Source organism: Apostichopus japonicus, chromosome 8, assembly GCF_037975245.1.
Source record: "Apostichopus japonicus isolate 1M-3 chromosome 8, ASM3797524v1, whole genome shotgun sequence".
In the NCBI taxonomy this organism is placed as follows: Eukaryota; Metazoa; Echinodermata; class Holothuroidea; order Aspidochirotida; family Stichopodidae; genus Apostichopus; species Apostichopus japonicus.
The window spans coordinates 40,190,812-40,208,547 of NC_092568.1; the positions used below are offsets into that span (position 1 = coordinate 40,190,812).

The 17,736-nt window shown below is 32.4% G+C and overlaps 1 long non-coding RNA gene across 2 annotated transcripts in view; it reads left to right on the forward strand.

Moving 5' to 3' along the window:
- The window catches only part of LOC139971994 (uncharacterized), a 264,346-nt gene extending 255,599 nt beyond the window's left edge, over positions 1-8,747 (forward strand). Inside the window, exons 3-5 of one of the 2 annotated variants that reach the window (XR_011794564.1) lie at positions 2,826-2,861; positions 3,771-5,648; positions 5,862-8,747. This is a non-coding gene — a long non-coding RNA (uncharacterized lncRNA). Of the gene's footprint in view, positions 1-2,825; positions 2,862-3,770 lie in introns of both variants that reach the window. The other variant, XR_011794563.1, reaches the window with a different exon arrangement.
- Positions 8,748-17,736: the final 8,989 nt, after the last annotated feature.

Here is a 17,736-nt window from a genome sequence, read left to right on the forward strand (position 1 = left end):
TTCTGTCACTTTGATGTACGGTAGCCATTAATGATCTCACCCGTGCAATCCTACTTTGAAACGACCCAAGTTCCCGATTACTGAGATGTAGCCACCAAAGATCGCCCACAGTCCTAGGTCATTCCCGACCATGATTGGATTTATGATGATATATATTGATATATGTATATATGTATTGATCGCCCACCAGTACGGTACCTATATGAGATCGCATTATAGTACCTTAAGAAGGATTTTGAAATCATAATCTTGAAAGTTTTCAGCAATGAGACAGGAAGGAAATTCGTAATTCGAGAGGAAAATTAGTATAGGCCCACAGTTTTGTTATATTAATAGAATAATATATTTGGGTATCCGAATCGTTTAAGACTTGTTCAATGTACTATAATATAGCTTTTGATATATATATATATATATATATATATATATATATATATATATATATATATAGTCAGTCAACTATATATATATATATATAGTCAGTCAACTATATATATATATATATATATATATAGTCAGTCAACTATATATATATATATATATATATATATATATATATATATATATATATATATATATATATATATATATATATATATATATATAGTCAGTCAACGCGTGTGGGGATTTTAACGTTTTAAGACCGACCTACATTTTCCCATTATATTCCATTAACCAGCATATTATTGGAAACTTTTTAGTAATATTCCGGTAAGATTAATTTAATCTAAGTGTTTAAACTGATTAAATGCAATATGCCATCTTGTTCAACAAAGCCTGCGTGAAACTTCTACGTACAGAATGGACACTTGATAACCGGTAACGAATAAACGGGGAAAATGACCAAAATGTTTCCCCTTTAATCCTAGTTACTTGAATGATAATCTTAGCGCAGGCATAGGCTACTGCATTAAAACGACCAGCATACTTATTTTAGGTCGCTGAACGTGTATCTGTATGTTTAATCGTACTCGATAACACGGATAACGAATATGCCTTCGTTCATTAAGAAAATACTATAATTACTAATTCTAATACCCTCTGTGTTCATGATCACAACGAGACCAGCGTATATTTAGTATCCTTGACACGCCTTATGTATAACGAAGAGGTTGTAAGCTTATGAACTGAAAGAGATTGATCAAATTCAACGGCTATTTTTAGGTCCACCAATTACCCCAGAAAGAGCAGGCTTTTCTCCGTTAAACATGCAATCTGTGTCTTTGTGTCTATTTTGTATTGATTTGCTTCTAACCGTTTTCGTTACGTACATATTCACTAAGGATAAATCTCCCCCCCCCCCAAAAAAAAGGATGTCCCCACTTTGACGGTCTGGTTTCATAAACGGTAAGTAGGCTCATATAGGAAGGAGATAATAAACTTGCATGCTCTGACATTTTTGTCTTTGGCTTTCATTTATGTTTGCTCCATTTTAAGAACACGCATATTCGTTAAGTCGCCACTCGATTACATAGGAGCTTCATTTCGTCATGGCAGACTGGTAATGTCATAAGGAGGGTAAAAGTGCATTGTTTAGATCACACCCTTTACTGTGATGAGCACGCGAGCACAAAATGAGTGACTCTAAGAGCAAAAGAGCACACCGTGAGCACAAAACAGTCGTTTAGATGAGCAATTGAGCATGTGCACATATTAGAATTAGCAACAAAACAAAAACGCATGATGTGGTGCATGTGATGAGCATGCGAGTATAGCTGTAACATGAGTGACCCAAAGAGTAAAAGAGCAAAACAGCACACCGTGAGCAAATAGGTGTGTTAAAGCCAAGCCAATGTATACGCTTTAACCCACCAGTAGAATCACTGTGGTCGAGTTGTACCGACTCCGGTTCGTGACACGAAGATCCGGAAGCTCAGTGGTTAACGCCGGTGCCTTTCAATCATATAGTCCTGACTTCGAGTCACTCCAAGATAAATGTGTGTCGTCCAGTTACAGAGTTGTTGACAATTGACAATTCATAATCATGGACGTTTAATATGAATCTAAGAGACTGACTCCGCTGAGCTTGCGGCTTTGATAAGCCAATGATGCTTCTGTGCGAGTTCCTGCTTGCAGGAGGATCTTAATACATTTACTGCAAGCAACTTCCCGCCAATACCGAGTTGGTTAGGTTTCACTGTGCCATACACTAACAACGGTAGGAAATTATCAGGTTCGTTAACACAAAAGCGTGAAAAAATATCTTGTCAGCTGACCGATACACTTAGCGTCGCCAAACACCATCTAGTTTATTTTCTTGAGGTATAATTTACATGCCACCTTCTTTGCTGTTATTTGCTTCCATGAATTTGATAAAGCTCTTCACTCGACAAAAGTTGCTGAGGGGAAGACAGATGCTTTGTCAACTATTAACTTTCATGGTGTAAAATATCGCTTTTATTTAGTTTTTCAGCAGGGTTTCTCATCAGGGATTAATAAGTAGTAGTAAGTAGTAGTTCTGCACCGGGAATGACTAAGGAACTTTATGTGAAAGAGATGTAAATGCACTCTTACATGCACGATGAATCATTTTGTTGTGGTGTTTGTTAGCTTTTCGGGCTTACGTCGACGTTTGTCAGATGGGTTTGCCAATATATAATTTATGCCAAGCTTGGCATGCTTTTTAAATTATTAAAACCTTTAGAAAGTTCAGTTAGCACTGTGTTTAAGCCTCATATCATAGCAAAACAGACAACGAAACCATTAGTAGGCAGCAAGCAATATGTCAAACGCTTGAAAATGGTTTGCATATTGACATCAATTAATATTTGTCGACAATAAGTTACTTCATGTTTACACCTTGTCGCTACAATTTCTGATTTCAGTTAAACACAGCTACAAACCAAGATGAGTGGAGCAACGTAAGTGTCGACGCCATACACAATGTAGCATGAGGTGTATTTCAAGTTTTAGATCAATTTCCGTAGTGATATAGGTCTGATAAACTATTCAGTAAAACCAGTACATACATAGTTCAAATAACCTGTCTTATGCTGTAGGTTTAGTCATTATGTCACGTCCAAGCAAATCCATTTGCGAATACCAAAGGGGAACATAGTATACTTTTCAGCACATTGTAGTCATCTCGGGCACGTGCGAAGGAGGAATTCTACCGGTACACGTTAACATAGTGGATTGGCAATGAATAGAAAAAAGAGAGAAGAAATGCATCTTGCTCCTTAGTTTTTAGTTGTCATAAGCACAAGAAGGAGGAAACGAGAGATTACAAAGCAATTCTGGAATGCCCTCTCTTATCTTCGTTGAAGATATATGGAAGATGTATTTCATGTAGAGGGTCACAGACAAGTTTCTTAAAACAAATTGGTGCTTGCTCTAGATGATATTCGTTAAATTCTCTCTTTGATATTAGTCACTCTTCAATAGATGTGTCTGATTGCACATAAAATATTCCAAACAAGGAAAATAAGAATATAATTTGCAGCCATGGTTAGAGAAAAGCCCCTAAGTAACATAACATGTAACTAACTAACAGATTGGCGCACGTGCCCTTTGGGTTGGTAGAAAAGGCTTAATGGGATTAGAACGCAAACTAAAGTAAGTATCATCACAGCACAGAACTTTACGTGTACTTACTGAAATTATGGTAAAAATAGTAAGTTGAAATATGTTCATTAAACATAACTAGTTTCTAAATTACAATACAAGATGCATTGGTGAGGAACCTGAAGAAGTGCCTAGGTTGAGACCAGCACCAGTATCTTATTCGAATGGAAGTGTATTAACTTTTTTTTGCTTATCTTCATCTCTAGCGGTTCAACTTCCAAGAAAAATGTGAGTTGCATCAATATCCTGCTGAATGTTTTAAGTCGAATATATGTTCACTAAGTCCTTTGATATTCTAATTAGTCAGGGCTAATGTCGAGTCAGTACATACGAGTCAAAGTTTGCATGGGGTCCAAAGCAGATTCTGTCCCAGACAAGTACATAGTCCTGGCCCCACAAGTCCCGAGCTAGTGCCACTAACGTCACACAGTTTCGACACCATAACTATGTGCTGTTAAGGAACATCACAGGTGGCAGTTAATTGGTTAGCGGAACTAACGAAGCCTACATTATTCCCTTTTGGTTGTGTCATGTCGATATTGCAGTATACGGAAAGCTTATGTTGAGAGTTAAAACCATCGGAAAAGCTAGTTGTTTCAGTTATATTCAACTAATACTGACGATTTTACTGTTTCTCTATTATATGATGATTCTTTTCCATCCATTCGTTTCTTTGTAGCCGGTAAGCTTTAGTCATCATTAACATTTGAAAAACTGTGTCAATATCTATTTGCGCGAGGAAAATTTATTCTTGTTCTTTCATTATTTTCATACACAAATTGAATAACATATCATAATTTGCACAACATTGGTAATGCAGGTTTTAATACAGCAATATTTTTATCGATAATATGGATCACAATGTTAATTCAAATACAGCAATTGTTTTGGAGGGAATTTGTATCTCTACCATTAATCATTGAAGCTGCTATGAGCTAGTGAGGTTGAGAGCCAAAAGCTTCCGAAGAGTTGTTTCAGTTATAATAAACTGACATTTTAAAGTCACTGTGTGTATGTTAATTAAGGTTAGTTTGTTCATTTAACGATTTGTTCTTTACTTCTCTCTATTCGTTTCCTTTCAGAGTGTAAGTTTTTATCATGATTAACGATGATAGATACATGTCATTACCTTTACCACTTCCATAGAAACCAGCAGGGTGATCAATTCCTGATTATGCTTTATTTTCATACACGATTTGAATGAAATATTATAACTTGCACAACATTGTTAGACACGATATTTTACAATACCATGTTTATCGATTATATGAATAAGTTAATAAAAGATACAGCGATATGTTAGCAGCAGGTGAAGTAAGGAGTCAAAAGTAGGGGAAATGTTGACAAAAGCTAGTTTTTTTTAAAGTTATTATAAACTTATAAACGCACAAATTAATACAATACAATGGTCATCGATTATATAGATTGTAATGTCAATGAAGAGATGATTGTTTTGAAATGAATTTGTAACTCTAACATTATTCATTGGTATGTTGTGAGCTAGTGAGGTTAAGGGCCAAAAGCAGGGGAAAAAGTTACCGAAAACTAGTTGTTACCGTATTGGTTAACTGACATTTTAAAGTCACCGTGCTTGTGTTTTTACTGTTTTTCTCTATTATATGATTTGTTTGTTTTCCTCTTACCATCTATTCGTTTCTTGGAAGGCGGTAAGTTTTTGTAATGATTAAAATTTGTAGAACGGTGTCATTATCTATTCCCCCGAGGGCAATCAATCCGCTGTCAATTTTTTATTTTCATACAAAATTTAAAAACAAATATTACAATTTACATATTATTGGTAAAGCACGATTTAATACAATAACATGGTCATCGATTACATTGATCGCAATGTCAATTAAGAGAGATGATTTTAATGAAATGAATTTGTAACTCTCACATTATTCATATATGTTTTGAGCTACTGAGGTTAAGATCCAAAAGCAGCGGAAAAGTTACGGAAAGCTAGTTTCTACAGATATAGTGAACTGACATTTTAAAGTCACTGTGTTATGTTTTACTGTTTTGTCTTTTATATGATGATTTGTGTATTTTTTTCTTTCCATCTAATTCATTCTTAATAGGAGGTAAGTTTTGCTTATGATTAACATTTGTAGAACCGTGTCATCAATTAGTCACATGAGGGCAATCAATTTCTGTAAATTTTTCATATTGATACTCAATTTGAATGAAATATCATAATTTTCACATCATTTAAGTGCTAATGTGCTTATGTCTTTGATGTTTTTCTCTATTAAATGACGTTTGTCCTTTTCTTCTATCTATCCGTTTCGTTTCAGAAGGTAAGTCTTCATCATGGTTAACAATTGAACTTTCATGTCATTAACTATTCCCCTGTGCTAGTCAATTGGTAACGCACGACTTAATACAATAAAATGGTTATCGATTACATTGATCGTAATGTCAATGAAGAGAGATGATTGTTTTGGAATGAATTTGTCACACTTACACTATTCATTAATATATTGTGAGTAAGTGAGGTGAAGAGCAAACAGCAGGGGAAAAGTTATAGAAAACTAGTTTTTACAGTTATAGTAAACTGAAATTTTAAAGTCACTGTGCTTGTGTTTTAACTGTTTTTCTCTATTATATGATAATTTGTTTGTTTTCTTATTTCCATCTATTCGTTTCTTCATAGCCGGTAAGTTGTGATCATGATGAACATTTGTAAAAGCGTTTAATTCACAATCCAACCAGGGCAATCAATTGATTTAAATTCTTTTATTTCGTACACAATTCAATGAAATATGATAATTTTCACAACATTGGTAAAGCACGATTTAATACAATAACATGGTTATCGAGTGTATGAACGACAAGTTCAATGAACATACAATGATATGTTGTGAGCTAGTTACGTTAAGAGCCAAAAGCAGTGGAGAAGTGATAGAAAAATAGTGGTTCAGTTATAATAAACTTTGCGAGTCATTTGGTCACGCACGATTTTATACAATAAAATGGTCATCGATTACAAAGATCATAATGCCATAAAGGGCGATGATTGCTTTGGAATGAATATGTTATCTAACATGATTCATTGATATTTTGAGCTTGTGAGGTTAAAAGCCAAAGACAGGTGAAAATGTGCGGAAAACTACTTGTTACAGTTTAAGTATGCTAAAATTGAACGTCACAGTGCTTGTAATGGTTTAATTTTTTTCTCTATAATATTTTCTTGTGCTAGTCAATTGGTAACGCAACACTTAATACAATACAATGGTTATCGATTACATAGATCGTAATGGCAATGAAGAGACATGATTGTTTTGGAATGAATTTGTAACTCTTACATCATTCATGAATATATTGTGAGTGAGGTGAAGAGCAAACAGCAGAGTAAAAGGTACAGAAAACTGGTTGTAACAGTTATAGTAAACTGACATTTTAAAGTCACTGTGTTTTTACTCTTTTTTTCCCTATTATATGATGATTTGTTTGTTTTCTTCTTTCCATCTTTTCTTTTCTTTATAGTCGGTAAGTTTTGCTCATGACTAACATTTGTAGAACCGTGTCATGAACTATTCCCACGAGGGTCATCACTTTCTGTAACCTCTTTATTTTCATATGAAATCTTATTAAAGTATTACAATTTGCACAACATTGGTAACGCACGATTTAATATGGTCATCGATTACATAGATCGCAATGTCAATAAAAAGAGATGATTGTAATGAAATGAATTTGTAACTCTAACATTATTCATATATGTTTTGAGCTACTGAGGTTAAGATCCAAAGGCAGCGGGAAAGTTACGGAAAACTAGTTTCTACAGCAGGTAAAATCTCTCGTGCGGGGTATAGCCCTCTATGGTGCAGAAAGTTAGACATTAAAACAGAAGGGCGATGATTGCTTTGGAATGAATATGTACTATAACATTATTAATTAATGTTTTGAGCTTGTGAGGTTAACAGCCAAAGATAGGTATAAGGTGCGGAAAACTACTTGTTACAGTCTTAGTAAACTGACATTTTAACGTCGCAGTGATTGTGATTTTTTTTTTACTGTTTTTCCTTATTATATGATGATTTGTTTGTTTTCTTCTTTCTATCTATTCGTTTCTTTCCAGTTCGTAAGTTTTGATCATGATTAACAGTTGTTGAACCGTGTTATTATATATATTCCCATTATGGCAATTAATTCCTGCAAAATGTTTCTTTTTATATACAATTTGAAATAAACAAATATATAAAAGAATGAAATATTATAACTAGCAAACTTTAGTAACGCACGGTTTAATACAATATATGGTTATCGAGTGAATGAATGACAAATTCAATGAAAATACATCGATATGTTGTGAGCTAGTGAGGTTAAGAGCCAAACGCAAGGGAAAAGTAATCGAAAACTAGTTGTTTCAGTGATCATCAACTTTGCTAGTCAATAGGTCAAGCACGATTTAATATAATAAAATGGTCATCTATTACACAGATCGTAATGCCATGAAGAGGGGATGATTGTTTTGAAATGAATTTGTAACTTTAATATTTACCATTCAATGATATCAGTTAGTTAGGTGAAGAGCCACAAACAGTGGAAATCTAATGAAAAATTATTATATCACATGTCATAAACTTTGATTTGAGAGCCACTGTGCTCATGTCTTAGCTGTTTTTTGCCTCTATTAAATAACGTTTGTTCTTTTTTTTTCTATCTATCCGTTTCTTTTTAGACGGTAAACCTTTATCATGATTAACGATCGTACATACATGTCATTACATATTACCCTTTCAAAGAAGCCACCAGTGAAATCAATTCCTGTAATTTTTTTATGTGCAGACACAATTTTAATGAGACATGACAATTTTCACAACATTGGTAATGCACGATTTAATACAATAACATGGTTATCGAGTATATGAATGACAAGTTGAATGAACATACAACGATATGTTGTGAGCTAGTGAGGTTAAAAGCCAAAATCAGTGGTAAAGTTAAGATAAACTAGTTGTTACATTAACAATGAACTGTGCTAGTCAATTGGTAGCACACATTTTCATACAATAAGATTATCATAGATTACATAGATCGTAATGTCAATAAAGAGAGATAATTGTTTCGGTATGATTTTGTAACTCTTAAATTAGTTATAATTTTATTGTGAGTAAGTGAGGTGAAGAGCAAACAACAGGGGAAAGTTACGTTAAACTAGTTGTTACAGTTACAGTAAACTGGTATTTTAAAGTCATTGTGCTTGTGTTTTTACTGTTTTTTCCTATTATACGATGATTTGTTTGTTTTCTTCTTTCCATCTAATCGTTTCTTTATAGCCGGTAAGTTTTGCACATGATGAACATTTGTTAAAGCGTGTCATTCTCAATTCCAACCAGGGCAATCAATTCCTGTAAATTATTTTATTTCGTACACAATTTTAATGGAATATGATAATTTTCACAAAATTGGTAAAGCACGATTTAAGACAATAACATGGTTATCGAGTATATGAATGACAAGTTGAATGAACATACAACGATATGTTGTTCGCTAGTGAGGTTTGTTTGCCACAAAAGTACAAAGTGGAGGAAGTCTTCCATAAAGCTTAAAAGCTTAACAATGTGGAAGACTCCCTGAAGAAAGAAAAGAAAAGAAAAGAAAAGAAAAGAAAAGAGGTTAAAAGCCAAAAACAGTGGTAAAGTTAAGATAAACTAGTTGTTACATTAATAATGAACTGTGCTAGTCAATTGGTAGCACACATTTTCATACAATAAGATTATCATAGATTACATAGATCGTAACGTTAATAAAGAGAGATAATTGTTTCGGTATGATTTTGTAACTCTTAAATTAGTTATTATTTTATTGTGAGTAAGTGAGGTGAACAGCAAACAACAGGGGAAAGTTACGTTAAACTAGTTGTTTCAGTTATAGTAAACTGACATATTATAGTCATTGTGCTTGTGTTTATACTGCTTTTTCCTATTATACGATGATTTGTTTGTTTTCTTCTTTCCATCTAATCGTTTCTTTATAGCCGGTAAGTTTTGCACATGATGAACATTTGTTAAAGCGTGTCATTCTCAATTCCAACCAGGGCAATCAATTCCTGTAAATTCTTTCATTTCGTACACAATTTTAATGGAATATGATAATTTTCACAACATTAGTAAAACACTATTTAATACAATAATATGGTTATCGAGTATATGAATGACAAGATGAATGAACGAACAACGATATGTTGTGAGCTAGTGAGGTTAAGAGCCAAAAGCAGTGGAGAAGTGATGGAAAACTTGTTGTTTCAGTTATAATAAACTTTGCGAGTCAATTGGTCACGCACGATTTGATACAATAAAAAGGTCAACAATTACGAAGATCATAATGCCATGAAGGGTGATGATTGTTTTGGAATGAATATGTAATCTAACATGATCCATTCATGTTTTGAGCTTGTGAGGTTAAAAACAAAAGACATGTAAAAAGATGCGGAAACTACTTGTTACAGTTTTAATAAACTGACATTTTAACGTCACAGTGATTGTGATGTTGTACTGTGTTTTCCCTATGATATGATGATTTGTTTGTTTTCTCCTTTCTATCTATTTGTTTCTTTCCAGTTCGTAAGTTTTGATCATGTGTAACATTTGTTGAGCCGTGTAATTATATATTTCATTGAGGGCTATTAATTTCTGGAAACTTTTTCGTTTTTATAAACAATTTGAAATAAACAAGAATATACAAGAATGAAATATTATAATTAGCCAACTTTAGTTACGCACGATTTATTACAATAACATGTTTACAAACATATGACATGTTAATTACATAAGTATATGAATGACAAGTTCAATGAACATACAACGATATGTTATGAGCTAGTGAGGTTAAAAGCCAGAAGCAGGGAAAAAGTGATGGAAAACTAGTTGTTTGAGTGATAATATACTTTGCTAGTCAATTGGTCAAGCACTACTTAATACAATAAAATGGTCATCGATTACACAGATCGTTATGCTATGAAGAGAGATTATTGTTTTGAAATGAATTTGTTACTTTAATATTTACAATCAAATGATATCAGTTAGGTAGGTGTAGAGCCACAAACAGTGGAAATCTAATGAAAAATTATTATATCACATGTCATAAACTTTGATTTGAGAGCCACTGTGCTCATGTCTTAGCTGTTTTTTGCCTCTATTAAATAACGTTTGTTCTTTTTTTTTCTATCTATCCGTTTCTTTTTAGACGGTAAATCTTTATCATGATTAACGATCGTACATACATGTCATTACATATTACCCTTTCAAAGAAGCCACCAGTGAAATCAATTCCTGTAATTTTTTTATGTGCAGACACAATTTTAATGAGACATGACAATTTTCACAACATTGGTAATGCACGATTTAATACAATAACATGGTTATCGAGTATATGAATGACAAGTTCAATGAACATACAACGATATGTTGTGAGCTAGTGAGGTTAAAAGCCAAAATCAGTGGTAAAGTTAAGATAAACTAGTTGTTACATTAATAATGAACTGTGCTAGTCAATTGGTAGCACACATTTTCATACAATAAGATTATCATAGATTACATAGATCGTAATGTCAATAAAGAGAGATAATTGTTTCGGTATGATTTTGTAACTCTTAAATTAGTTATAATTTTATTGTGAGTAAGTGAGGTGAAGAGCAAACAACAGGGGAAAGTTACGTTAAACTAGTTGTTACAGTTACAGTAAACTGGTATTTTAAAGTCATTGTGCTTGTGTTTTTACTGTTTTTTCCTATTATACGATGATTTGTTTGTTTTCTTCTTTCCATCTAATCGTTTCTTTATAGCCGGTAAGTTTTGCACATGATGAACATTTGTTAAAGCGTGTCATTCTCAATTCCAACCAGGGCAATCAATTCCTGTAAATTATTTTATTTCGTACACAATTTTAATGGAATATGATAATTTTCACAAAATTGGTAAAGCACGATTTAAGACAATAACATGGTTATCGAGTATATGAATGACAAGTTGAATGAACATACAACGATATGTTGTTCGCTAGTGAGGTTTGTTTGCCACAAAAGTACAAAGTGGAGGAAGTCTTCCATAAAGCTTAAAAGCTTAACAATGTGGAAGACTCCCTGAAGAAAGAAAAGAAAAGAAAAGAAAAGAAAAGAGGTTAAAAGCCAAAATCAGTGGTAAAGTTAAGATAAACTAGTTGTTACATTAATAATGAACTGTGCTAGTCAATTGGTAGCACACAATTTCATACAATAAGATTATCATAGATTACATAGATCGTAACGTCAATAAAGAGAGATAATTGTTTCGGTATGATTTTGTAACTCTTAAATTAGTTATTATTTTATTGTGAGTAAGTGAGGTGAACAGCAAACAACAGGGGAAAGTTACGTTAAACTAGTTGTTTCAGTTATAGTAAACTGACATATTATAGTCATTGTGCTTGTGTTTTTACTGCTTTTTCCTATTATACGATGATTTGTTTGTTTTCTTCTTTCCATCTAATCGTTTCTTTATAGCCGGTAAGTTTTGCACATGATGAACATTTGTTAAAGCGTGTCATTCTCAATTCCAACCAGGGCAATCAATTCCTGTAAATTCTTTCATTTCGTACACAATTTTAATGGAATATGATAATTTTCACAACATTAGTAAAACACTATTTAATACAATAATATGGTTATCGAGTATATGAATGACAAGATGAATGAACGAACAACGATATGTTGTGAGCTAGTGAGGTTAAGAGCCAAAAGCAGTGGAGAAGTGATGGAAAACTTGTTGTTTCAGTTATAATAAACTTTGCGAGTCAATTGGTCACGCACGATTTGATACAATAAAAAGGTCAACAATTACGAAGATCATAATGCCATGAAGGGTGATGATTGTTTTGGAATGAATATGTAATCTAACATGATCCATTCATGTTTTGAGCTTGTGAGGTTAAAAACAAAAGACATGTAAAAAGATGCGGAAACTACTTGTTACAGTTTTAATAAACTGACATTTTAACGTCACAGTGATTGTGATGTTGTACTGTGTTTTCCCTATGATATGATGATTTGTTTGTTTTCTCCTTTCTATCTATTTGTTTCTTTCCAGTTCGTAAGTTTTGATCATGTGTAACATTTGTTGAGCCGTGTAATTATATATTTCATTGAGGGCTATTAATTTCTGGAAACTTTTTCGTTTTTATAAACAATTTGAAATAAACAAGAATATACAAGAATGAAATATTATAATTAGCCAACTTTAGTTACGCACGATTTATTACAATAACATGTTTACAAACATATGACATGTTAATTACATAAGTATATGAATGACAAGTTCAATGAACATACAACGATATGTTATGAGCTAGTGAGGTTAAAAGCCAGAAGCAGGGAAAAAGTGATGGAAAACTAGTTGTTTGAGTGATAATATACTTTGCTAGTCAATTGGTCAAGCACTACTTAATACAATAAAATGGTCATCGATTACACAGATCGTTATGCTATGAAGAGAGATTATTGTTTTGAAATGAATTTGTTACTTTAATATTTACAATCAAATGATATCAGTTAGGTAGGTGTAGAGCCACAAACAGTGAAAATCTAATGAAAAATAATTATTTCACATGATATTAACTCTCATTTTAGAGCCACTGTGCTCATGTCTTTGATGTTTTTGCCTCTATTAAATGACGTTTGTTCTCTCCTTCTATCTATCTGTTCTTTTCAGGAGGTAAATCCTTATCCTCATTAACGATTGTAGATAAATGTCATCACCTATTCCCCTTTCAAAGAAGCCACTAGTGATATCAATTCCTGTAAATTCCTTACGTGCAGACACAATTTAAATGAAATATGATAAATTTCACAACATTGGTAACGCACGATTTTAATACAATCACATAGTTATCGAGTATATGAATGGCGAGTACAATGAACATCCAACGATATTTTGTTAAATGAGTTTGTAACTTTAATATTTAACTATCAATGATATCAGTTAGTTGTTTCAGTTATAATCAACTTTGCTAGTCAATTGGTCAAGCCAGATTTAATACAATAAAATGTTCATCGATTACACAGATCGTAATGCCATGAAGAAAGATGATTGTTTTAACATGAATTTGTAACTTTAATTTTACCATCAAATGATATCAGTTAGTCAGGTTTAAAGCCACAAACAGTGGAAAGCTAATGAAAAATAATTATTTCACATTTCATAAACTTACATTTAAGAGCCACGGTGCTTATGTCTTTGCTGTTTTTTTTTTCTCTTTCATGTGACGATTTGTTCTTTCCTTCTATCTATCCGTTTCGTTCAGGAGGTAAGTCTTTATCATGATTAACGATTGTAAATACATGTCATTACCTAGTATCCTTTCAAAGATGCCACCAGTGAAATCAATTCCTGTGAACTCTTTATTTTCATCATCAACAATGTCAATCAAATATTACTCTTTTCACAACTTTAGTAATGCACGATTCAATACAATAACATGGTTATCGAGTATATGAATGACAAGTTCAATGAACATACAACAATATGTTGTTCGCCAGTGAGGTTAAGAGCCAAAAGCAGTGGAGAAGTGATGGAAAACTTGTTGTTTCAGTTATAATAAACTTTGCGAGTCAATTGGTCACGCACGATTTGATACAATAAAAAGGTCAACAATTACGAAGATCATAATGCCATGAAGGGTGATGATTGTTTTGGAATGAATATGTAATCTAACATGATCCATTCATGTTTTGAGCTTGTGAGGTTAAAAACAAAAGACATGTAAAAAAGATGCGGAAACTACTTGTTACAGTTTTAATAAACTGACATTTTAACGTCACAGTGATTGTGATGTTGTACTGTGTTTTCCCTATGATATGATGATTTGTTTGTTTTCTCCTTTCTATCTATTTGTTTCTTTCCAGTTCGTAAGTTTTGATCATGTGTAACATTTGTTGAGCCGTGTAATTATATATTTCATTGAGGGCTATTAATTTCTGGAAACTTTTTCGTTTTTATAAACAATTTGAAATAAACAAGAATATACAAGAATGAAATATTATAATTAGCCAACTTTAGTTACGCACGATTTATTACAATAACATGTTTACAAACATATGACATGTTAATTACATAAGTATATGAATGACAAGTTCAATGAACATACAACGATATGTTATGAGCTAGTGAGGTTAAAAGCCAGAAGCAGGGAAAAAGTGATGGAAAACTAGTTGTTTGAGTGATAATATACTTTGCTAGTCAATTGGTCAAGCACTACTTAATACAATAAAATGGTCATCGATTACACAGATCGTTATGCTATGAAGAGAGATTATTGTTTTGAAATGAATTTGTTACTTTAATATTTACAATCAAATGATATCAGTTAGGTAGGTGTAGAGCCACAAACAGTGAAAATCTAATGAAAAATAATTATTTCACATGATATTAACTCTCATTTTAGAGCCACGGTGCTCATGTCTTTGATGTTTTTGCCTCTATTAAATGACGTTTGTTCTCTCCTTCTATCTATCTGTTCTTTTCAGGAGGTAAATCCTTATCCTCATTAACGATTGTAGATAAATGTCATCACCTATTCCCCTTTCAAAGAAGCCACTAGTGATATCAATTCCTGTAAATTCCTTACGTGCAGACACAATTTAAATGAAATATGATAAATTTCACAACATTGGTAACGCACGATTTTAATACAATCACATAGTTATCGAGTATATGAATGGCGAGTACAATGAACATCCAACGATATTTTGTTAAATGAGTTTGTAACTTTAATATTTAACTATCAATGATATCAGTTAGTTGTTTCAGTTATAATCAACTTTGCTAGTCAATTGGTCAAGCCAGATATAATACAATAAAATGTTTATCGATTACACAGATCGTAATGCCATGAAGAAAGATGATTGTTTTAACATGAATTTGTAACTTTAATTTTACCATCAAATGATATCAGTTAGTCAGGTTTAAAGCCACAAACAGTGGAAAGCTAATGAAAAATAATTATTTCACATTTCATAAACTTACATTTAAGAGCCACGGTGCTTATGTCTTTGCTGTTTTTTTTTTCTCTTTCATGTGACGATTTGTTCTTTCCTTCTATCTATCCGTTTCGTTCAGGAGGTAAGTCTTTATCATGATTAACGATTGTAAATACATGTCATTACCTAGTATCCTTTCAAAGATGCCACCAGTGAAATCAATTCCTGTGAACTCTTTATTTTCATCATCAACAATGTCAATCAAATATTACTCTTTTCACAACTTTAGTAATGCACGATTCAATACAATAACATGGTTATCGAGTATATGAATGACAAGTTCAATGAACATACAACAATATGTTGTTCGCCAGTGAGGTTAAGAGCCAAAAGCAGTGGAGAAGTGATGGAAAACTTGTTGTTTCAGTTATAATAAACTTTGCGAGTCAATTGGTCACGCACGATTTGATACAATAAAAAGGTCAACAATTACGAAGATCATAATGCCATGAAGGGTGATGATTGTTTTGGAATGAATATGTAATCTAACATGATCCATTCATGTTTTGAGCTTGTGAGGTTAAAAACAAAAGACATGTAAAAAGATGCGGAAACTACTTGTTACAGTTTTAATAAACTGACATTTTAACGTCACAGTGATTGTGATGTTGTACTGTGTTTTCCCTATGATATGATGATTTGTTTGTTTTCTCCTTTCTATCTATTTGTTTCTTTCCAGTTCGTAAGTTTTGATCATGTGTAACATTTGTTGAGCCGTGTAATTATATATTTCATTGAGGGCTATTAATTTCTGGAAACTTTTTCGTTTTTATAAACAATTTGAAATAAACAAGAATATACAAGAATGAAATATTATAATTAGCCAACTTTAGTTACGCGCGATTTATTACAATAACATGTTTACAAACATATGACATGTTAATTACATAAGTATATGAATGACAAGTTCAATGAACATACAACGATATGTTATGAGCTAGTGAGGTTAAAAGCCAGAAGCAGGGAAAAAGTGATGGAAAACTAGTTGTTTGAGTGATAATATACTTTGCTAGTCAATTGGTCAAGCACTACTTAATACAATAAAATGGTCATCGATTACACAGATCGTTATGCTATGAAGAGAGATTATTGTTTTGAAATGAATTTGTTACTTTAATATTTACAATCAAATGATATCAGTTAGGTAGGTGTAGAGCCACAAACAGTGAAAATCTAATGAAAAATAATTATTTCACATGATATTAACTCTCATTTTAGAGCCACGGTGCTCATGTCTTTGATGTTTTTGCCTCTATTTAATGACGTTTGTTCTCTCCTTCTATCTATCTGTTCTTTTCAGGAGGTAAATCCTTATCCTCATTAACGATTGTAGATAAATGTCATCACCTATTCCCCTTTCAAAGAAGCCACTAGTGATATCAATTCCTGTAAATTCCTTACGTGCAGACACAATTTAAATGAAATATGATAAATTTCACAACATTGGTAACGCACGATTTTAATACAATCACATAGTTATCGAGTATATGAATGGCGAGTACAATGAACATCCAACGATATTTTGTTAAATGAGTTTGTAACTTTAATATTTAACTATCAATGATATCAGTTAGTTGTTTCAGTTATAATCAACTTTGCTAGTCAATTGGTCAAGCCAGATTTAATACAATAAAATGTTCATCGATTACACAGATCGTAATGCCATGAAGAAAGATGATTGTTTTAACATGAATTTGTAACTTTAATTTTACCATCAAATGATATCAGTTAGTCAGGTTTAAAGCCACAAACAGTGGAAAGCTAATGCAAAATAATTATTTCACATTTCATAAACTTACATTTAAGAGCCACGGTGCTTATGTCTTTGCTGTTTTTTTTTTCTCTTTCATGTGACGATTTGTTCTTTCCTTCTATCTATCCGTTTCGTTCAGGAGGTAAGTCTTTATCATGATTAACGATTGTAAATACATGTCATTACCTAGTATCCTTTCAAAGATGCCACCAGTGAAATCAATTCCTGTGAACTCTTTATTTTCATCATCAACAATGTCAATCAAATATTACTCTTTTCACAACTTTAGTAATGCACGATTCAATACAATAACATGGTTATCGAGTATATGAATGACAAGTTCAATGAACATACAACAATATGTTGTTCGCCAGTGAGGTTAAGAGCCAAAATCAGTGGT